This window comes from Thermobia domestica, chromosome 12 (genome assembly GCF_964235325.1).
Source record: "Thermobia domestica chromosome 12, izTheDome1.hap1.1, whole genome shotgun sequence".
Lineage (NCBI taxonomy): Eukaryota > Metazoa > Arthropoda > Insecta > Zygentoma > Lepismatidae > Thermobia > Thermobia domestica.
The window spans coordinates 36,821,389-36,847,163 of record NC_137465.1 but is presented as its reverse complement, the minus strand read 5'-3'; positions in this window follow the sequence as shown (position 1 = coordinate 36,847,163).

The window sequence follows — 25,775 nt, the reverse complement described above, 5'->3', positions numbered from 1 at the left end:
TTGAACTACTTGTTTCTTCGTTGTTTTTGGAAAGAAACAAATTGTCTTTCTTCCTAGTTCGAATACTGAATATACTTCACTTGGTTCCAATAACACTGAGTATATCATTTCATTTAAAATTAGACATTATTTTAATTCTAAAAAAAATGTTACATGCTATTTCCATTATAGTTTAGTACAATTCGAACACAATACTCTTAATCACACTAATATTCGTAACTTAAGTGGTCTTCTAATTTGAGGGTGTAGTATATTTGAAGTAGTTTCTTCGAACGTTCGAAGCTGAGCCGGTTCCTTGTGACGTTATGGACAAAGGACCAATTCGAGAAAAGTCTTTCAATTTGCGCTGAAGATGCTAGGATGTTCAGTAACTTCATAGCAAATTCTGACAATTCTTTATGTTGCCAAGTAGCGAAATACCAGAATGTGCGTGGTGTTGTAATTCCCTTCTTCATAAGTTCTTCAAATTTTCCACATTTTCCCCGATATTGCTGGTAGTTAGTTATTCCTGAAGGGCCGTGGTTTTTCAACAGAAACTCCTCTACTTGTTCGTGATGCTTTTCTCAGACATTGCAGAAAGTCGTCGCAAATGTAGATCACGAAGGTTTACCATTACTGTTGTATTGCACAATAGTTTCTCCCACAGCTTCTCTGGCATAAAACTTTTCTCGATTACAGACGATTTAAAACATGAAACATGATGAAATGGGTTTTGAACAGTCACGCATGCAAACCGTACTATAGATCTACAATGCTACTTTACAAAGTCAATACAAAATTCCCAGTTTATGCTTAGGGATTAAATTTTGCAAAATCAGCTAGATTCCATACACTTTTAGGAAGAATTTTTTAAAGCTCAGCGCGTAGAACGTTTTCTTTTAATTTGTAAACTTGTTTCTAATTTTTTACGTACTTTACGTATTTTACATAAATTACGCGTTTTTACGCGTATTTTACGCGTCACATAGAAAACTTTTTTTTACACTTAATTACCCAACCTCGACTGTGCCATTGCTTTATGTCAAGAATTCATTTGCGTATCAGCATACATATAAAACACTTAATTTAGAAAAAAACTTATACGTCACATATGTATTAGTTATCATATTAGTTATCACATATGTTATAGTCTCCGAATATGTTCAACAAAACAGTTTATTTCGTTATTGCAAAGTGAGGAGCAGAGGAAAGATGAATTTATAATTTATGAAGATATAAACACTATATGCGATACATACGAGGTGTGTCAAAATTATTGAACCTTTGATTGGCAAATATATATTTATTGATTTGGAAATCCGAAACATTGATCCCATTCAAAGAAGTCTTCTTCATAATGCCCACATTTCTCCCAGTGTTCCCGCCATTATTGGAAGCACTTCCCAAACGCAGTTTTTGAAACGGTAAGTACTATGTAGGGATGGACACGAGTCGAGCTAAAACTCAACTCGAAGAGTCAAAAGTAATTTTCTCGAGGCGAATTCCGAGCCGAGTTACTGTTTTTGAGGTCAAGTATCGAGTCGGGTCGAGTCTGATAAATGGCTCGCTCGTTCAGCTCGTTTTAACACGCCTTGGTTCAACTGAACTAACAACTCGAGCCAGCTCGGTTGAGATGAGCCGTCGGATCTTCTCAATTGAGTCGATGGTGTGAGCCGATTCTCTTGTCACGAGCCATCGACTCGGCTCAGATTAGCCATCGGCTTGAGTCAGCTCCGTTCTAACGAGTCAATCGGCTCGGTTCGACTCGGCTCAACTGAGCCGATAGCTCGAACCAGCCCGGTCAGGGTGAGCCATCAGCTCGGTTCGTTGGGCTCGGGTGTGCCATCTGCTCAAGCAGGCTCGGCTCACTTCTTGGTTCGGATCGATAGTGAATGAGGTGTGAGCCGAGTCGCTAGAGTCGTTGACTACCCTAAACCCGGTCAAGCACTTTTGAACATATTTGGCCATCACCCTAATAGCTTTTAACATTTTTTTAGCTCAACCACAACTACTTAGACCTTCGGAACTCAAGCCTAGTACCTCGTGAACGATGTCCTTTAACTCTTGAAGACTTTTCGACGAGCGAATGCGACCAAGATCTGAACACTAAACACTAGTTGACTGCGACGAAGATAATAACTGCGATTATAACTGCGACTGTTGTTATAATAATAATAATAATAATAATAATAATAATAATAATAATAATAATAATAATAATAATAATAATAATAATAATAATAATAATAAGTTGTAGTAATACTAGTAGTATAATTGATAATTATATTGTCTATGTAGGATGCTTCAGGAAAGTACTTGAAACTTCACACAGGGTTCAGCTCGATTTGGCTCCATTCGACTCGAAACTCAACCCAAATTCGAGTCGAGTTGGAGGAAATTTTTCGATTCGAGTTCTCGAGTTAAGCCCAAAGATTTCTGTAAAAAGTCGAGTAGAGTTCCAAAGAAACTCACTGGAACTCGTTCGTGCCCATCCCCTACAACCGTGACTTCGGATTTCGTATGATGTCTTCTCTTGACTTAAATCGGGTCAATTTTAGTGGCATTTTCAAGCTCAGGAAATAATCAAAAGTCACACGCAGCCATTTCGAGTGAGTAGAGAGCCTGACAAACACAGGGATATTGTGTTTGGCGATGAATGCCTGAGTCAAATTTCGCGGACACTTTCCTCATGCTCAAATTCTCTTTCAAAATTGAATGTACTGGTGCGATTAAATGGTTTCCGCTTGAATATTGCCTAGCTTTTGGCAAAATTTGATGCAATATTTCTGCTGCAGTTTTTCTGTCATTTTACAATAAACTGAAATTCGACGAACGCTCACTTCACGACTTCACTCGTTGGCCGACTGCCAGCGAATGACGTTCTCTGCGGGATGGGAAACAAATCACGATTGTGCATAAGTGTCGCCCTCTACATCTAGACTGAAGAAATACTCCCGTGCTTCATTGATTTACAAGGGGAAAAATTAAGTTCGATATTTTTGAACATGTCTCGTATACGAAAAAGACAGCTTCCAATACCATGTCACGTATACAAAAACCACCGCCTCCGCTGAAGGATGTTTTTCAACAGTTTACTACTTCCTCAACTCCTTAATAAAGTTCTAGAAATATCTGCTAAAGCAATTTTCTTCATTCTTTTCCACACCCGTATTTCAAGCTACTTTTACTTCTGTTTGAAATGCTTCGTGTATTTCTGCTTTCTACAGTTCAATATTCATTTCACATGCAATGTTTCGCAGATGTTTTTGTTCACTTTAAACATCTAATACTTATTACAATCGTGATTGTAATTTTAAACTTTATTTGTAATTTGTATTCTGTAAGTTGTTGTTACGTTTCGTGAAACTGTTAGAAACCTTCTAATCTGATTTACGGGTAACATGATCTAATTTTTTTTAGAGTTTTAAACTATGCTAACCATCAGAATCAGAAGCAGTGTTTTTTCCCCCTTCCCCCCCAAAAAATAAAAATGAAACCTTTGAGTTTTATGTCCCACGATTATGCCGGCTATGCTAAAGGGACGGTCATTATTAGAAATGAATGAAATGAAGAAAGTGGGAGGAAACGGAAGAACTCCGAATAAACCCACACACGGTGTTTGTTCACTACAAATCAGTGTTTCTTCCAGACATGTTTTTTGAGGGGTACTGCCCCCTGGAACTGTAAGAGTGCCCGCTCGGAGGAGACTCTCTACCTTTAAACCTATATATAAAGGGATCGGTCAACTTTGATCAACACAGAGTGAAAACGATAGTAACTAGGGAGGAACGCTTCTCCGGTATGGATTCAAGAATATGGTACATGTGCTCGATTACATTTTTGCTAAAACTCAAACCATAAGTGATTGAAATTTATTATCATTTTCGGTTTAATATTGTTTTCTATGCAGCGGAAACTGTAAAGAATAGCGGAACATAGTTGTCATCCACCATAAACCGAAAATGGTCAAATTTAGCAAAAGACATTTGCTTTTAAAAAAAAAATGGATTCGTATTCCCAAAAATAGGTCCCATCTGTACTCTTATCTCTATACTGAAATCACAAATACTGTAGTTAAATTGGGGTACTGCAATCTATTTTTCAGTTTGAATATTAATTATCGTGGTAAGAGGGAGAGACAAATTGTTTTCTGGTAGAGATTCGCCTGCGTGCAGCAGGTTTCATCTCCGACCTAATCTCTTTATTGAAAGCGGAAGCTACGCATGTAGTGCTTCCAGTTTCAAAATTGAGTCTCAATAGATTGGAAGTCGTCCGTAGTTTCACAAATGTGAAACGAAAACCTTTTGATCTAATTATAACGAGAATATATATTATCTATATATTATTATTATTAAATAATATTAGCAGCAAGACTTTATAAGATATTTAAAAGCTTACACTTCTTTTATTTTGAAAGATGGCTACAGGCATTCACTAAATCACAGATATTTGTCGAATATATAAATCTTCGTGTCATCATCTATCTATCTTCATGACAATCATACCTTCTTGACAACCACAACAACAACTAATCAACAAACCTTTTCTTTTTCAATATACATATTTCTGCTCAATTATTGCGCCTCTGATCATATACATAAATTACCGTAATTGCGGGCTACTTGGACCCATACCAAAAACTCGTTTAAAGTCCCATATGCAATGCAATAATGAGTGAGTTCAGAGTTAGATCCGTTAGATGGGATCATAACGCAGGCGTACACACATTGAAACTAGTTCTGTGGTAGGCTACGATTGAGCAGCATTGGTGAGAAAGGTCGTTGACGAAAAGAGTGTATTTATTGAGCGCCAAACTTTTATGTGTGGACACTACTTGCAAGGAAGTGGAACCAATGCTAAGTAAACACATAAGTAGCTACATATAGGTTAATGAAACTGACATGGTAAACTATCTCATATACAATAAGATGTGTGCGTAATTAGATTATACAGTATATGAAGTGTGTACATATGACCTGGAAAACATGGATATTTTGTCCCTCATCTTTTGTTATCTTTATCCCACCCCATCCTTTGTTATCTTTATCAATGAAAAATAAAGGTCTGTTGTCATGTGTCACACAAGTAAGGACTATTTATTGTTTCCTTAAGGATACCGGTACAAAATGGTACATCAATATAAAAGATTGCCTGCAGGTCGAAAATATGCTGATTTTTCATAACAGCTTGAAGAATGTTTACCAGCAATTCAGTCAGGGAAAATGTCGCGAAAAGAAACGTAAGCTCACTTCAATATAAGTCGTTTCACCATAGAAAGAAGATTAAAGAATAAGTCAAGGCAGAATCCGGGCCATCTGAAAGTGTTCACTGAAGAAGAAGAATTAGCCTTCGCTAGTCATCTTGATAAAGTTTGTGATTTCGGATTCCTCGTTAATTAACTTGATTTCAGATTTATTGTGAAGTCCTATTTTGCCGTGCATGGGAGAACTGTTATTGCTTTCTAAGACAATCTTCCCAGTCGAGACTGAGTGAAGTTATTTTAGAAAATGCACCTCCAGTCAACGACTAGATTCGCTGCTAATATAGATAGGGCTCGTGCAGCTGCAAAAGAAAACGTAATCAGCTATTACAATCATTATATTTGATAGTACCTCTTAACATGTTCTCTTTCTGGTTTGCAGTAAATAAAAAGTGTTGTTCTTGGAACACCTACGTCCTACTTAGTCTCAGAGCAGATTTCAATGGTTTTCTGTAGGAAAATATGGGGGTGGGTTCAAGTAGCCCGAACGCGAGTCTTACTTGGACCCATTTTTTACAATAATCGCCTGTGCTTTGTTTTCAATATAAGTAACTAAAACTGTCCTCAATATATGCAATAAAGCCTGTAGTTCCACTTAATATGGGTTATGACAATAACTTTCGAGTTTTCATGGATGAAAATAGGCCAAAAGAACGAATTTGTTGCAAAATTGGGTCCAAGTAGCCCGCATCTACGGTACATCAAGAAAATATACAAACGTACCGTTGTATAATATAAGGTCTAGCATTTGTCAGTTCTGATAGGGGTGTGAAAGGATGTTACATTTACATTTATTAGTCCATGTGGGGCCGCGGTAGCTCTATGGTTGTGTTGATCATCCAGCCAGGTGGCAGTAGTTTACGATGCACGTTACCTTAACGGAAAGCAGTTTACCAACTACAAAGCATAACTTTCTGTGATTGCAGTAATGGTTGTGCTCAATTGAAAGGGGTATAAACCAACGTTGACAGCACCGCATATTATGCTAAAGAACATACTTCTCTGGAGTATTTTTCTTCCCAGTTTACTAGCATTTGCTTTTCAGTTTAAACTCATAAATTTAAAAAAAATAAAATGAAATCCTTCAGTTTAACGTCCCATGATGATACTCCGTAGGCTAAACGAGACGATGATTGAAGCAAGTGAATAGGTGAATGATGATAGAAGGGTTGATGGAATGAGATAAGGGGAGGAAACGGAAGCATCCTGAGAAAACACACAGACACGATGATTTCCACCACAAAATTATTTGTCCGAGGATCGAATCAGAGACCCCACACATCAGAGGTAAGTGCTCTACCAGTAAACCACCGTGCCCAATCTCATAAATCTTAAGAGGCCCGTATCATACTATTTGAGGTTTCCATATTTGACCTGTTCTGAATGATAGGCACGAAGTAACAATAGTAAATCAGGTTGCCTAGGCCTTTATTTCCCTTTTATCTCAGACGAATGATGTAGGAATCACTGAACACATGTAACTAGGAGATGGCCAAGGGGAACTTAGCCCTTCGTGAGATCATCTTTAGCCGCCATAGAACTTTCAGTTGTTTGTTTGCATATTTGTATGAATAGAAGGTGAACTCAACTTAGCTCCCCGAAAATGATCTTGACCACCGTGTCATATTGTTCTGGGTACAGGGCTGGAGCACTGCAATACATACTTAAAATAAACTTACATTGCACGTATATTAAACTAAACATTCTGGATCCAATGACGATTATTTTACAAAGAATTTGTAATGCATGGATTTTTTTAAAAACAACGATTTTATTCGCAAAGAAAAATTAAGCAGGCTTTAGATGGTTATGTTTAACCATATAGACAGCGATATGAAAGTATGTTTTAATTGGTGGACAGTGTGACCACCCAGCAAAATGTATTTCGTACTAACCTATGCAGAAATATGTATTAGATCTGGGGAAAAAGTACTAAAATTTTATCTGCTCCCCTTTCACCTTATTTATGACATTTTACGATATGAATTTCTTATTAAAAGGTTTATGGCAACTCCCCCTCTCCTGTGTGTGAGAAGTGACCCCCTAATTTTTGAAAGAACTCCAATTTTATTTTTTACAGTCAAATTCGAAACAAGCCGTGCAAACCACTTACACTCCACCAATTTTGACTTTACACCCCAAATTAAAAATCCTGGGGGAACCCGTGCTTTAATTGTTGTATTAGAATTCACTGTAAAACCACTAAAGAAACACAAGTATGAGAAATATAGAGGATGTTTTGAGGAAACAAGAAATACCAAAATGGGCTTATAGAGAAAATCGTGTTTTAATTTCTTAATAGCCTACTGTTTAAATGGATCACCAAATTTGTAATATCGTTTGTCGTGATCATTTATTAGTTTTAACCCTTCGTTGTTTGACCCTTTTGTACATCCTATTTTCCCCAACAGAATGAACTGTAAGTTACAGCACAAAGTCGATAGAAATGGATCTGTTTCCTCCCGACACCCTTGACCGTGAAATTCTCGTACATTGCCGAATTTTCATGAGATTCGTTTTTCTCTCCCAAATGTATTTATGAGAAAAGAAGAGGAGGGGAAAAGTACTAGATTTGTTGGTGAACGTACTAGAATATTATAAAAAGGTACTAGATCTAGTACGAAAGTACTAGCGGTGGTCAGTGGACGCAGCTATCATTGTATTCTATTCATAATTATATTAGAAGTCAATAGATCACAAATAATTAAAATGCATAAATACATTACAGGTTGAGAACAATTGCACACATATGTTTCTTCCGTTGTGTTGGTTATTGTAAATTTTTATATTATCAGATAGCATTGCTGTTGTTTTGTTTTCTCCTTAGCATAACTAAATAATTATATTGTATAAAAAACGCATTTTTTAAAGGAAGAAAATAGATACTAAGTTAATATTGATAAAATTATTTTTAATAAGTTAAGTTTAGGAAGGATTGTATGCTGTTGTAGAAAGTCAGCTCTACGGTACCATCTAATGGAAACAATATTAAATTCACATTTTCAAGCATTACATTATCGACTCTGTCCTCTCGCAACTGAGTACGACTACTCAAGTTCCTTCTCTATGAGATATACACTATAACTTGGACTATTTCCATTCTCTAAAACGTTGACAGCGTATAGTGTGGGTGAGTGAGGAGAGAGAGAAAACCCCAAAAGCAAAGATACAAATCAACAGCGTGTGATGTTCAGCTTTATGATGCTCATAAAATTACCACTGCTCACATTCAGTCGCTGAATTTTGGCACGTGCTCCGTTTTATTTCATGTCAATGGGTTGACTATGTGCCAGAGGAAGAACCTACACACTACGGGGACAAACCAACGTTGGGTATTATACACTCACACAAAAGGATAAAGAAAGAAAAAGAAAAAAAAGAGATAGGAAGAGAAGGAAGGTTTCAAAAGAGAATGGCAACTAAATAAAGGATAGCAAATCAAAAAATGTCATGTTTTTCTTTATTGTTCTTTTTAAGCTATTCTTTTGTTAGGAGTCTTACATTCAACTCTTTATTCGTTGTTGTCAATTTCCAATATGTTTGGTGTAATTATAGTCACTGTCTTTTCATGGTGAATGAAGAATTAGTTTGATCGACAAACTTCATTTATATTAATGGATTATCAGTATTATACACAAATAAAGGAGACCTGCTTTAAAAAATTCAGTGCTTGCTGGGAGTGGTAGACAGGGGAGCACCCAGAAATTTTTGTTGGGAGGGGTCCGGAGTTTTTTTTTTTCTCGGGGTTTCCAATACTACAAGGCATTACATCTATCTAGTGTTGAACTGATGGAGGGATAAAAGTGGATCTGAGAAGGTAGTGGCACGCATGACGTAACCAACGACGTTCCCCTTGCCTACCTTTGCCCATTGTAAGTTTTTAGGAAGTGAGTGGACGCCAGAGATATTTTCTGTAAGTGGGGGAACGACGACCCCAGCGTCCCCCTCATTTTTACCCCCTGACCTGCTGTTATTCAACATCCAAAAGATGATAAGAAATTGGGAACTAAATTGTTTTTATAAGGAAAGGTATAAATAAAGTGTTTAAGATCAAATCTTTATCGTACATGAATCAATTCTTTGGTATACAAGTATAGTTTTATTAGGAAAGCTTGTGAATATATTTCGATTTATGAAGTTCTTTTTGGGGGCTTCAGGATCCAGTGGACCTCTCCGTGAGTGTGCTCCTGGATATATAGGAGTCATTTGGGGAGGACACCAGGGCAACGTCCCTCTCAGTTTGACAAATACATGCTTTTTACTAAATTATATACTACTATACTAATAATAAAAAAAACTTGAAGTTTTTATGTCGGTGGACAATCTTGCTCCCGCGGGAAAAATCTGAAGTGACGATACTAGGGGATATTATCGTCATTTTAGGTTTTTATTGCCGGGGGAGAAGGGCTTGCAAGACTCTCAGAGTTTGATTTTTTAATTTACTTGATTTTAGTGCCCCTTTCAGCAGTTAGGCTAGAGCTTAACGTGGAATCCGAACCAGATTGGATACAGCTGGGAATTCAACCTGGGACTCCTTCATTATTATTTTAATAGGTCTATTGCATTATTGATTAAAATGTATGTAAATCTTTCAAACTCAGAGGAATGCTGCTCATGAGACTAGATTTAGGCTGTGTTGTCTCGCAATGCTGTAGTGATAGAGCTTTCTCGTCTCGGAAAGTATCTTTGTTTTTAATGAAAGAGTTATGTCTCAAATCTCGTGAACAAATTTTTGTATATCGTCTCGTCTCAACACTAATCAGGGGTGAAATTGCGACCATGAAGTCTTAAATTGCTTTCGTGGTAGGTGACTAGAGTTTTTCCGTCAGAAACCTTAAAAAAACTAATGTCTCTCAAATATCTACCGACCATTCGAATGATACTGACGCCCGGCTCTGTAATATTTACTTTCTACTAGGAGACAAATCTTAGCACTAAGATACTATAGATTAAGAGAAAAAAATGTCGTATGGCTGTCATTGTGCTTCCATCCCCGATACTCCAAAAAGCAAAAGGTTGGACATCACTGACCTAGCTCAACCTATGATACTGTACTTGAAATAATCATTCTTTGTGATCGATGGGATAGAGACATTGTTTAATCGACTGTTTCTCGACTTTTTTTCTTTTTCTTGTTTTTCTTTGTAACGACACGCTTTACTGTAAAAAGGCTATATCACCGCGACTTAGAAATGAAATGAAATCTGTCCGTTTTACGTAACATGTTTATGCTAGGCTAAACGGCTAAAGGAGGAGGTAATGTTGAGAAATGAATGAAATAAGTGGAATGAAGAAAGTGCGAGGAAACGGGAGAACCCGGAGAAAATCCACACATTCGTTGTTTGTCCACCATAAGGCTCACTTGCCGTGAGCTGTGTTCGAACAAGGGACCCTATACACCAGAGGCGAACGCTCTACTATTGGCCATTGCTACTTAGGTTAGGTTACACATTACGTGTTGTGTTAATGTAAGGTAAAGTTAGAACTCAGTATTGTTTCTCCATTGCAGGCGTTGACTGATAATTCCGCCTCAAAGTTGGTTATTATTATTATTATTATTATTATTATTATTATTATTATTATTATTATTATTATTATTATTATTATTATTATTATTATTATTATTAAGTTTTCTGCCTTTCGGCAGGTCCCGAGACTAAAGAGTTTTTTTTTTTTTTTTTTTTTTTTTTTTTTTTTTTTTTTTTTTAGATTTGTGCGTGGAAATGTTTCTTCCATGTTTTTTCGATCCTCTGCGTCCTCTTTTAGCTCCCAATATTTTCTTCTGTTTCTCAAATCATCGATCAGTTGTGTTCTTCTTCTTCCTATTCTTCGCTTTCCTTCCATCTTTTCTTCTATGGCGGTATGAAGAAGACAATTTTTTCGCAAGATGTTTCCAATCCAATTCGCCTTCCTACGAAGGATGCTAGAAAGAAGTATTCTCTTCTCTCCTATCCATATTTAAAACATTTTCGTTTGTTGCTCTCTCTGTCCATTTTATCTTCTCCATCTTCCTCCAACATCACATTACGAAGCTCTTTAAATGTTTCTTCTCTAACTTCCGTAATGTCCAAGTCTCTCAACCATCCAGTCCAATGTTCCAGATATAGCACATGACCAACTTCTTAATAAGTCCAATATTGAAATTATTAGTTAAGAGTGATCTTTTCTTGTTGAATGCTTCTTTCGCTATGGCAATTCTTGACCTGATTTTTTTGGTGCAGTAGGCGTCTCTTGTCAAAATACTTCCTAGATACTTGAAATTCTCGACCTCTTCAAGTTCTCTTTCTTCTACTCTGACCCGTAAGGGCTCACTTCCACGGGATATTCTCATGATTTTAAATTGGTTCTATGTTGATTTCCATTGCATATAGCTTTCCGGTGTCAACTACTTTGTCAATCATCTCCTGTAGTCGTTCTTCGGTTCTAGCTATAATAACTGTATCATCTGCATACCTCATCTTGTTAATGATATGCCCTCAAATCTTGAAATCTCCAATTCCCATTATTGGTTCCTTCATTAAACTTTCTCTGTAAATGTTGAATAATTGTGGGACATACTACACTCTTGTCTGACTCCTCTTCCGATCTGCACACAGCTGGTTTCTCCTTCATTCAAGCGCAACGTCGCTCGTTGTCCTATGTACAAGTTTCGAATGAGTCGTCGGTCTCTCCAGTTGACTCCGATTTATTTAAGCATTTTCAAAAGTTTCGTCCAATTGACCGGGTCAAAAGCTTTTTATCAGTCGATGAAGCACAAACTTAGCTCTTCCTTCTCATAAAGAACTCGTTCTGATATAATTCTCATCAACCCAATAGCATCTCTGGAGCCTTTTCCTTTCCGGAATTCAAACTGATCTTCTTCTAACATTTCTTCTATTTTACTTTCTAGTTTCCTGTTTAGTATACGTGCAATAATCTTTCCAGTGTGGGGAATAAGGCTAATGGTACTGTGCTCATTGCACTTCTTTGCTTCCTTTTTCTTAGACAATGTAATCATCGTAACATCAAGGAAATCCTTTGGCGATTCTCCACTCAAATAGATCTTGTTAATAAGTCAAGGCCGTATTTTCATTGCATTGTCTCCTAATTCCTTGAGCAAATCTGCTGGAATGTCGTCGTCTATAGTGGCCTTCCTCCTTCACATGTCCTTGAGGGCTTATACTACTTCACTTTTCAATATACGTCCTTTTTTAAAATCATCATCCACCTCTTCCCCTGCTTCAAACGCAATATCTTTCGGGTTGTTCTTCTGGTCATATGGATCTTTTATGTATTCCTCCCAAACTCGAAGAATTCTTTGATGGTCAGTGACTACACATCACCTTGTTGATCTTCGATTCCAAATATGCGTATGCATTTGTTAGCTTTCCATCCTAATTCTTGTGCTTTCTGATACATCAGATCATATCTGCCGAGCCGTTGAAGTTCTGCCATTATTTCTTCACATACAGTATCTGTTCCATGTAATTTTCTTTGGCTTTGTCTGCCTCTCTTCTCAGTTCATTATTCAGCCTTCTGTATTCATTGATGTCCTTGTTTTTTGCTCTTCTGATTTCCTCCATTTTCTTAGGCATCGATTCAGTTATCCATGGTTTTGTCTGTGCTCTTTTCATCCTGCCAATGTTATTCTGGAATGTGTTTAGCAGAATCTGTTTAACCTTTCCCCAATTGTTTTCTACATTGCCGACCATATCTCCCATTGCACAGAATTTTTCTTCAATCTCTTCTTTCACATCATCGTCGATATTTCTTAGTCGCTCTAAGTTCCATTTTCAATTTCTCCTCCCTTTTTTCTTGATCGACTTTAAAAAGGTTTACCTTCCGCCACTAGGAGATTGTGGTCCGAATCAATGTCCGCTCCTGGTAATGTCTTCACGTATCTTGCAGTATTCCTGAAACGTTACTTCACAAGAATTGGTCGCGTTTCTTATCTTCTGGACTTTCCACGTGCACAGCTTATAACATTATTAAATGCTTCATGCTATAAATTAAAATATGTCGTATAAACTTCCAGGTGGTATGTATAACAATAAATTACTTTTAAGTAAAAAAAAAATTGGTGACCGGTTGTGTGAACATGGTCTAAGTAAAGGGCTAGTTAACAGAGACCCTTGCTAATGAAAAACTTTTATCGACAGTTTAATAGACGAATTGTATTACTAATATTATCCTTTCTGTATTATCACTAATTCAAGTAGAGATAACAGTAATTTTAATCTGTAGAAATGATTTAGAGAAATATAAAATCAACTCATTATTATTATTCATCAAGCAAATATATGGAAAAAAAAGTAACGCGGAAATAAGAACTGGTTAATTTTAAATTTGAACTCAACATATGCTAAGTAAAACAAATATCCTTCCGAATTTCTAATATCATTAGAAATAAAAATGAAGACAACGTTGACATAATAAGGCCTAGCAATTTATTCCTAAAATTACGACTTCTATGGAAATTATAGATTAGCTACGATAAAGAAGTTAACAAGTACTGTATACCTAACACTAGAATATTAAACATTTTGTGTACACGCTTACATACTAATCATGTGTAATAATGAGTATGTAGTACAAGGTTAAGGTTTAAAATTATTTTTATTTGCTACACAGTCTTCTAGCAAGCCGACTACATTTAATCCATCTTTTTCTTTCTAAACCTTGGATACCTTAGAAAAAAATCTTTGTCTTGATCTCCTCCCAAGAAACCTTTCACACACATTACAGTGATCATGGGGGCAGCGGTGGCTCGGTGGTAGAACGTTCAACTCTGGTGCTTGAGGTCCCGGGTTCGATCCCAGCCCCTGCCAAGTGGATTTTGTGGAGGACAAACACCGTGTGCGTGGGTTTTCTCGGGGTTCTCCCATTTCCTCGCACTCCCTTCATTCCACCATTTCATTCATTACTCATCATCACCGTCTCCTCTAGCCTAACCGGCATAATCGTGGGACGTAAAACTCAAAGATTTCATTTCATTTCATTACAGTGATCATCACCTCACTATTATCTTCAGTTTTCTGTCCGTGAGTCTTCCTTCAGACAGAGAAAGAAGTAGACGCTCCTGGGGCTAGATTCGGAGAATAAGAAGAGTGTTCGAGCAGTTTGGAGCCTCAGCAAAGTTTTTTCAAGCAGACACATGATGATAGCACTTACTTCGGTTTTCTCCATTTATCGTGTAATCGTTTCGAGTGCACGTAATGAAGTGAATGTATCTCCCATAAATGATGATGTGTATATATATATATATATATATATATATATATATATATATATATATATATATATATATATATATATATATATATATATATATATATATATATATAAGGTAAAAACCCCAAATATGAGGATAGCCACGAGGAAATAGCTCACCACAGCACTGGAAGTCACGTGAGCTCGTTGTGTGGAAAGTTGTTAGTATAGTGGAGGCTGGAAGAAATTGTGTCCCTACAAAGTTTTTCTATCGTGCACACATCATGCACTAAAAATGGAGAAGGGAAGTTGACATTCAATCTTTACTTCCTTCTATATCAGTGAATATGCGTATTGTAACATGTAATGAGTTACCGGTTTTCTTCCAACTACATTTGAGATAGCGTTAATCATTTGCTTGTCGGTCGAATGCCTTGTTATGAGACCCTTAACAGATTCAGATGTCCGATAATGTGATCCGTATAGTAATATTAGGAGTAATAATAGTCTTATATTAAGAGCTCATTTATATTGATATTTCTGTATTCACAAAATAGTCTTTGTCTAATATTTGAAGTTGATATTCATTCTTGGTTCGCTAATGTGATAGTTACGTTGTGAATAAAAACGTTATTTATCTTCTGTTTTATGTAACAAAATACAAACAATGTGGGGCTCTATTTGCGTATATCAGAAAAGCGAAAACAACTTCAATTCTTGGAAAAATGTTCATATTTTGTAGGACAAATACATTTTCAAAAATTGTTTCTATAGTATTCGTGCCGAGTCGTGAAGCTTGACCTAGATTTACCGATTTCACCACCCAATAGAACGCGAGGGTGTGTTCCGGTCGTCAACCCCCGCCCATCAAATTTTGTCAGTGTCTTCTCTCGCGCTACACCAAAAACATCTCCCGAGAGTACAGTGTTGTCGGATTGACTTCAAGTTCCGTTTTGTTAATTCCTTTTTGTTGCGTTATGTTTTTGTCGTTACTATTTGTGCTATTGTTACCATTTTAGAGTAGTTTGTTACAGTAGTTATTGTTATGCAGTGTTATTATTGGTAATTTTTAAATGCCCTTTTTATATACTCGTTTAGTATATCTTCAAAGTTTGGCAACATAGTTGGTGAATTTCAGCTGTTTGACGTTTCCCCAAGCGTGCGCTCGGGAAGCGGCTCCACGAATTGTACCGAACTTTTCCGATGTGTTGGAGCTCAAGCAAAATATTTCTATGGTTGGTTTAGAGCCCAAGTTTCACAACTCGACGCGAGTACTATAGTCGCTCATAAGTCCTAATTAAATGCACATACCTATTACTAATTAGAAACTAATTATGGAAGTTATTTTTCCTTTCTTTTAATGTAAAATATATGACAAAATCATCCTAGTAAACTAGGAGTGATTTAGTTGTGTGCATAGAGCCAATAATTTCATTTTGGCATCGTTCTGTCATTTTGGGCACAGTTCTTACTGATTTGGTTTACATTTGCACATTAAAAGAAGTGATCAAAAGTCGTTGCAATTTATGCGTAGTGTGTATGTTCTAAAATTAAAGAAAATGAGGTAGGTTCAAAATGTAATGTTCTGTATGTTTGTGACGTCACAAGATTTGGCTTAAAGACAGTGTTGAATGGTGAATTAATGAAACAACTCTTTTAATATTACACAAAAAGCCAGGGGTCTCTTATTAGGTACTCCTCATAAAAATGGCAGTGTAGCAACTTTGATCACATTTTTCATTATATTTTTTATTATTTTGTTTTAACGTATCCCAATAGTTTGTATCATAAATTAGGCACTCCACAGAATATAATAAAGTAACAACAGTATTTCTATATACCTTAATTAACGAGTATATAGCATCCTAACTTTTAGGGTCTCATATTCGGGGTCTTTACCCTGAGTATATACAGCGAACTATTGAGAGTATAAGGAAGTGAAATTATATTATTTTGATTTTTGTGTACGATTATCATTACTTTTAGATTACCCCTCGTATGAAATATTAAAGCATGTGAGTATGTAAATCTGTTTTGATGGGTATCCCGAAATATTGAATTTCTTCGAAAATCCAGGGCCGGGCAATTTCCGCCCTTTCCCACTGCGAAAGGTCATGTCTGGATAATCTGAAGAAAGATAACGTTTAAGTCGTGAGTGGAAAGGGGGAGTCGCTATATTTTAATCTTCAATTTGATAATGTAGTAAATATAAATTAAAATTAATTTCAGTAGTGTCGCCTTATACGTATGTTTTGTTATTGATTAATTTATATCGGACTTCCGAAGAGAAACATCAAAAGAATTTAATGATCGTGTCTATAGCGACGACTCCCAATCACGACCCCTCTTCATTTTTATTAGAAAGAAGAAAAGAAAGAACGAGGAGGAAAAAGGTAGGAGAAAAGAAGGATAAGAGGAAGAGGAAAAGAAGAAAGGAAGAAGGAATGAGAGATGAAGGATAACTGGATAATGATGGTAATGTGGTAAAGAAACTTGAATGGCTTTAAAAGGGTGAGTTATACTCGAATGTTATTATTTGCGAATCAATTATGAATTGATCCTGAAGATACCCATGTTCCTCATACTACCCTGACTTGGATCCAGGCAACTGCACACGTGGGAGTTGCCCTGACCCAGCCCAGGTGATGAGGAGTTTTAATTTAATCGTTTGTCTGTTACTTCCAAATGTTAAATAACCTTTATCCAGTATCTGAATATCCATACTTGAGATCGAACACACAGTTGTGTAAGCCAAGGAAAGAAAAAAATCAAAGTGATTTACTTATTTTCCACAAATAGAAGTTTTCGAGATTCCTGAAAGACTGTCGTTATCGACACTCATACTGTTGTTTCGGCTTTCTTTTCAGAGCCGATTTAAAATAATTTAGAGTTAGTCATCTTCCATGGGCTTGGTCATGCACCAATACATATATAATGTAGTATTACACACATATTGTAAACACTATCCTCGTAAATCAAGCTTAAAAACTACTACTTAAAGCTAAATTTGACACTCATTCACGTACACACATACATACAGGACAATGTATTGCTATAGGTGATTCAGTTTAAAAAAAGAAAAGTTCTATAATCTAACTACAGTTGTCAACATTTATACATCTATTAAGAATTTAGACATAAAGAAAATATTTATAACATGCAATTGAACACACATATAAATGTATCATTCTACATAGAATCTTGGATTACATCAATATGAACTTGATCTTAGCAGAAAGATGAGACAAAGACAAACAATAAAAAATAATTTAAATTTTGATAAAATAAAATGTACATTTGAAAAGATCTACTTACATTTTATATTTCGTATAAAAGAAAAAAAAACTTAAGATGATGGTTAAATGAGTCCATATTTCATATGAAAGGAAAGAAAAAACTTAAAAAGATTATAAAAAACGAGTCTCTTCTCGTACTTTCAGACGATTTTTTATACCGCACGTTCGTAAGGCAACCTTTAGGTGTTCATGTACCTAAATTCACTTTATTTAGATATACGCATATAAACTAGTCCTTATAATTTGTGAACAACACATATTCAGTTTGTATACAACACATATTCAGTCAGTTCAGGGTAAATTTGATGATAAATTAGGATTACGATGACCTGCCTTAATTTCATGCTACCTGCAGTTAGTATAATAACAGACGAAGTTGATATTTACAGATGTTAATTAATCATATTACAGAGATTTAAGAAAATATCTAACATGCGGTGGTTATACTTTAAATTCACATTTTATATTCGTCAAATTTTTCGAAACTATGGCAACCAACGACCGTTCAGGGTAGGTACCAAGATTGTTTACACATACCGGTATTTAACTACGTATACATTTTACTTTAATATCACATTTATATTCAACATGTATTTATATCTCAACATACATATACTCAATTATCATTTAATCTTTAAAATCAACGACCCCGGTTAATAAAATTCCAAGGTTGCAACACTTCACATAAAAAATCCGTCTATACAGGTGATTAACCGCGCATAATGGTAAAAATTTATATTCTCAAAGAGTTTCAAAAGGTGAACGTCTAAAGTGCAAGGCAGGCACGTAAATACAAAAATTATATATATATATATATATATATATATATATATATATATATATATATATATATATATATATATATATATATATATATTAAATATATATATAAATGACTTTAAAATGTTAGTAATACTTATGGGCCCAACATTTTCACAACATTCACCTCTATAGGAATCAATGGAAACCAATGGAAATAGTTATAAAAAAGACGAAAACATAAATTGAATCGTGTCTCGCAACATCTCAATCAGAAATTCAGGTTCAAATGATATGTATTTAATGGTTGATAATTGTCAAGTTCAATCTCAGGGGAAACGTAGAAAGATTTGAAGAAAATTCTTAGAGAAGAGAACATAGTGTGGTCTCTAATTTAGAATTTCTAAATAAAAAATATCCGACCCCTCAGAAGCTGAGAAGTGTTCCGAGTAAACTATGGAAACTAGAATAAAGTCAATAAATAGAAAGAAATCTAATAGGGATTTGTCAAAATAAAAAAAAATAAATAAAATAAATTTTGTACTAGCAAATTGCCTGCCAAATCTTACTATTAGCTCCCATATCCGCAAGGGCGCCAATCTTGAGGTGTCAATTAATTTCAATCACAACATAGGTTGGAATTATGGAAAATAAAAATATTAGGGGGCGGGAAATCAACACCTTGGCCCGGAAATACGCGATTCTACTGTAATAAATTTACTATATTATTCAATACTATCCACTTCGTCAAGTCTGTGAACAGTAATGAACTTAGCTTAATCAGGTGACGTGAAAAAAAATTCAAAATCGCCGAATACTATTACAAGTGTAAAACTGAACGAGTATATTTAAAGTGTGTCAATTAGAATAAGCAGCTATTTGTTCTGTAATTATTTGGAATCATTAGCTACATGAACACTATTCACATCGTCGGACCGGATGATCAGTGAGTACGCACTATAGCGATTCAACCTTAAGCTACGAATTGCAAATATAGTCTATCATTTTCACAAACACACTTTCTCATACGAAATGCTGACGTAATGGTCAGTGCTCGAAACCTTCCTCATTACATTTAAATAATCAATATCTCATGGCAAAGTACACTACTGGACACATAAATTTTACAGGTGTCCTCTCATTTAGTCACACTGACTATATATATATATATATATATATATATATATATATATATATATATATATATATATATATAGATAGATAGATAGATAGATAGATAGATAGATATAGATATAGATATAGATATAGATATAGATATAGATATATAGATACAGATATAGATATATCATTAGTATTCTTATTCATTTACATTATTCACGTTTATAACGTATATTCCTTTTTGAACACCCTGCTTGAATATTATGTCCAAGACTTCAAAGCAGTCTTATTCTACATATATTAAAATCAATAAAGTACTATATAAACTATCGCACTCTGATCACCACGCAGGAACTTGTATGAAGTAACACTAGATTCTTTCAATACATACTGTAGTACATTTACACTTCATAACGTCATATTATCTATATAAGCAACGAAAACTCAATATTACTGACTGTACTCTTTAACTAAATGTGATTATATTCTGAAAGCGACAACAATGAGGTTGAACAGTGGGCAACGGAGAGAGAACCTTTGGAATTGCTGTCTGACGACAAAATATCGCTATATAGGCAAACTTCGGTTTAAGAATAAACGTGAAGTTTAATTTTATTAATCATTTAATTATGAAACTACATAACGTATTGTGCTTTTCAGAGAAGGTAATTAATAATGTAATTCGTCTGCGTATCTATTCATATGGTCCAGAACTGCTACATATGTATCAATAATTACAAAAGAAGGGTAATTTTCGAGTTGACTAGATTCTTAAGTCTCGGGGGAACAAAACACTGGTTGCGAGTAGTTCTTCACCCGACACAAGATGACGTTGGTAGTATGAAAACAAGCTTTGCACTACTAAACACGCTTTGTACTCTATTATCTTTTAACTATAAGTAGTATACTATGAAACAACGGTACGGAATTACTGTAAATTTGCATTAAGGACTAATTTACTTATTTGAACCGACCAAAAGAGATGAATAATCAAACAACAATACTTTGTATTTAAATAAATTAGTTATACATGTTCACACACAGCACACTAAATTACACATATGAATAGTATATCACACATGAACTACGAAAGCACATATTAACACATATCACCATACATACTAATCCATATTATTACACAACTCAAATATATGTACAATGAACAAATCACTAATTTTACCACATTGAAAATCGGCTCTGGGAACTGGAAAGGGAACGGAATAATCAGAGCCAAGTGGCCCTTCTATTAGCTAATCCATTTTTTTAATTTTAAGATTATTGTCAATGCCCCAGAAGGGACATATTTAAACTATTGACGAAAAAGATCCTTTACCTGAAGGGAAAAGAACCTTTATGAATTATTCACTTAACCCATTTTTGTTGGAAGCTATGGTCAATTTTGGAATAAATGAGAGTCCTTATACTAACTTACACTGACATAATGAAATTTAACGTCATCACAAAAGAAATTATATACACCTCCATGTAAAAAAAAACTTATCATGTATTACTACATATACAGAACTATCTATATCTGGACAGACTATCGCAACCCTAATCTGAACTTTTGGAGGGTGAAGGAAATTTTAAAGGGAAGTATTAATCTTCAAAAACTTAGTTTGGAGAGATCACAAACCTCTATGAATCCTGTCCATAACTATCTCACCAACATGGCGTCTTCGGAGCTGAATTCCATATTTCACCGATTTTCTGACTGTTTTAAAATGAAATTTCACTGAGTTGAGACTCTCACAAACTTCCTCGTTATTTATTTCTTAATTGAAACTAATTTTATCTGGATTTTACTGTTTCTTAATTCGGAAATCCAAAATTACTAGAGTGGAAACAGACGTGGTCTTACTCGAAGCTCGTCCGAAGTAGAACAAACTCAAGACGCGCCATAATACTACGGTGTCAGAAATATAGTTCCAGTCAGAGCAAAGAATTTTGGCATCAGATATTACAAAGCGAATTAAAAGTAGCAAAAACTGGATGAAACCGGATTTTGGGAGGATATGGGCATCTCAGGCGACGAAAGGGACCTAAATTATTCTGCCAAATATAAGATTGGTGAGCAATATCAAGAATTTCTGTTCAATTGCTGACCTATGTTTCCGTATCGCATTAAGATGTATAATTTCAATAATCATCCATTTGAAATGCCCATATACAAAGTTTATAATGAAATAATATATAAATAAAATAATTATTCCCCGAAATATAATTCTTCCTAGATTATTCCGAAGCTCCCACATTAATTTTGGTTTGAGTAAAGAACAAATGAATTTAATACGTAGACCGAAAATTATGTGTTGAAAACTTTACAGTACGCGGTACTTTCGAAAAGTATGGGTCCCCCCAAACAAAAATTTCATTACCTTGACTGTAATGGCACATTACAAATCTTCTGTTTGATTCTTTGAAAATATCTTAGTATAGCAGGAATGCAAATAACCACTCACCCACTCGCCAGGTCGACTGGTTCATCGGTGCGGGCGAGTATTTAATATCATACCGAAGGTAAGTATATGATTTCTATTGTGGCATGTGGGCTAGTAGCTTTATTCTTGAGCGAGTAAAAATTTGTTGTTTATATGCATCCTTGTAGTATAGTGTATAAGGAGGGGAAGATGGAGTCAACTTTTTCGACCCTAGCTTCATGCCGCATCATTCTCCAATCTCGGCGTTAATTCGGGCCGAATGAACTAAATGTTAATTATGCATCAGTTTTATTAGCAGAATTACCACGGGTAGTACTGAACGTGAGTAAAAATTTACACATATTATTAACCTCCAAATCTTAAACATATTTTATTCACATACATTTCCTATCGATACTAACCATGAATAAATCTGAATGTTTATCAGAGCGTTGCATTGTTTACTAAAGTGAATTTTCAACAATAATCAACTGACAGAAAATTATTTGTCATCACTGTGTCATACGATAAAATGAATTAAATATACTCTTGGTTAGTATCGTAGCCTTATTATTTAAGTAATCACATTACACTATTTGCGAGGTATTAGATTTCAAATAAGCACCACTAAAAAGCAGCAAGAAGAAGAATTTATACTGATATGTGTGAGGCATGAACAAAACGACAAATTACGTCTTTTTCATTTTCAGAGAATGATTTCAATCTAAAGATAGCGATTGGTAATGGAAAAATATACTTGTAGCGACATCTTTCGGTGTTATTTTTTACAATATTCAATATTAGAAAAGAAGAATCAAAACATTTGTCTAAAAGTTCATATTTATAAAGTTTAGGCTAAAGAAGACGGGTGATAATGAAGGTGAACGAGTATATAGAAATTAGTGGAATGAGAATGTGGAAGAATAGGGAAACACTGAGAAAAGCTAGGAGCACCATGTTTTCAATCACACATCCATTAGTTCTAGGATCAAATCAGATATCCGTTTCGCCATGAAATAATGTTCTGCTACTGAGTCACCGTACCCATACCCTTCAAAGCTTGGTCATGTGTACGTTACGCGCAAGAGCCAGTGGTATTAACGAAAACGGTTTCTCCCTCAAAGAAAAATACTAAGATACAGATGGTGATCAGAAAAATGGAAACACCTGTAGTTGGCATCACGTCAGATGTATGGGTTGGCACTGGTGTCGTAGCGCCCGCAGCGCTGGATCGCTGGTGGTGGTGTGTGAGGTCGGTCTCCATACTACGTCAGGCGCAGTGGAACAGCAGTGTCCAGTGGCTGCAGCAGACGGAAGTAGTGTAAAATGGGAGACCTCTCAGATTTTCAAAGAGGGCAAATTGTTGGTGCGCGGTTATGTGGAGTGAGTGTGACGGCAGTGGCTACTGTGTTAGGTGTGTATCGTGGAACAGTGTCGAAGGTGATGACGGCCTACACAACAGACGGGAAAACCACATCGGGGAAGCGGAACAGTGGGCGGAAGAAAATCATAAATGACAGGTCAGGCCGGGTATTAAAGCGCATTGTCACGCAGAACCGTCGTGCCACTGCGGAGCAAGTGACGGAAGAACTCAATCAGCACCTCCCCCACCCTGTTTCGATAATCACTGTCCGCCGCGAATTACATGACAGGAACTTACGGGGTCGTGTTGCACGGGCCAAACCGCTCATCAGGGGCCATAACGCTTTCGCACGCTGCAAATAGTGCCGCGACCATGCAACTTGGACCGTTAAGGACTGGAAACGTGGGATATGGTCGGATGAGTCATCCTTCACCCTATTCCCAACCACGGGCCGTGTTTATGTGTGGAGAACGCCCAAAGAAGCTTATGATCTGCAGTGTCTCCGCCGAACTGTGAAACATGGCGGCGGCTCGGTGATGCTGTGGGCCGCCATATCATGGTTTTCATTGGGTCCTGTGGTCACACTTAGCGGACGAATCACTGCCAACGATTATGTAGCAATTTTAGGAGACTACTTGCATCCTATGGTCCGAATGTTGTTTCCGGACAATGACGCCATCTTCCAGGATGATAATGCACCCATTCACACAGCTGGCGTTGTTGCAGAGTGGTTTGAAGAACATCGGGATGAAGTTCAACACCTCCCCTGGCCCGCCCAATCCCTAGATCTCAACATAATTGAACACCTGTGGTCCGTCTTGGAGACACGACTCCGGCGACGATTTCCACTTCCATCCTCTCTCACAGAACTGGCCGATGCCCTGCACGAGGAATGGTGTAAAATTCCACTTGCCACCATTCACGACCTCTATGCCTCCATCTTACGTCGCATCAAGGCTGTTCTGAAGGCGAAAGGTGGCCCGACACCATATTAATCTGGTAAGTTGCAATTTCGTTCAGGTGTTTCCATTTTTCTGATCACCATCCGTACAATACAAACGTAACATTACTTTACATATCAAGCTAGCTGAGCGCGGCTACGCCCTCCAAATTTTAAAAAGATACAATTTTTGACTCCTATGGATGTTGGTTCGTACATACAGATGGAAACATCTGAAGCAAGAAACTCGTCAGATATCTGGATTGGCGACAATCAGTTGTTGTTTGTTGGTGGTGTGTTAGGTAGGGTTGCCATATGTCCGTACTTTGTACAGACTGTTTGTATTTTTTTTTTGTTTTTTTTTTGTTTGTGCCCGTATCCGTATCGCACAAAGCATGAAACAGAAAAAATTCCGTTTTGCACAGTTTTTATAGCTGCCCGAAAATTTCCGAGTCAAGAATCGGTAAAATCGCTAAAATGGCAAAAAAGAAATGTGTTTTCATCACATTTGTTATATTTTAGATACTATTAATGAAGTAGGTTATGATTTTGAAAAGTGTCTCATTTTTTTCATTCCAGGTTTCTTTTGGTTAGATTTAATATACGTAACTTAGTGGCATAACTTATTATATTTGTGTTAGTAAAAAAATTCTAAAATAAATTAGTTTCCAATAGTATTTTAAGTATTACAGCAAACAATTCTGTGATAACCGAAAAAGGTGATTTTTAGGTAAGAAATTTCAAAATATTGTGTGTGTTTGTGTTTGGGCACGGTATCTTTCATAGGTCGTCATTTTAAGGTCTGTCCGTATTTTGGAAGAACAAATTATGGCAACCCTAGTGTTAGGGCGAACTCCGTACTACGTGAGGAGCAGTATAACTGCAGTTTTCATTGCACTGAGCAAACGGTGATAATGTAAAAAATGGATGACCTCTCTCTGATTTTTAAAGAGGGCAAAAATATGTTGGATGTCCATTATGTGGCGAGAGTGACGAAAGTAGCAAATCTGTTGAGTGTGTTGCGAGGGACATTCTCCAAGATTCCTACCGCCCTACGATTTCGAAAACAATATTGGAGGAGGGAAACAGTGGCAGAAGAAAACCGTCCGGCTGAGCGTTAAAGTGGATTGTTACTCAAAACCTTCGTACTTCCCGATACACGTTAGTGCAATTAAAATCATTCAACTATTCGTTATTTTAATAATTATTCGATTTGAATATCCGAATATCCGAGAAATCCATTATTTGAATAATGAATGATTCGAATTTTCTCAGCATTTGTATAAATGATGGACATTCTGAAACACCACAGCCTGTGTTCATAATTATAGTTAGCAGCGCTATACGGAGTCAGTTTGCGCGGGAAAAACAGCTGATAAGAGACCATAACGCTTTAACACAATGCTAATGATGCCACTAATAAGGATCACTGATGACTGGAAACGTGTGA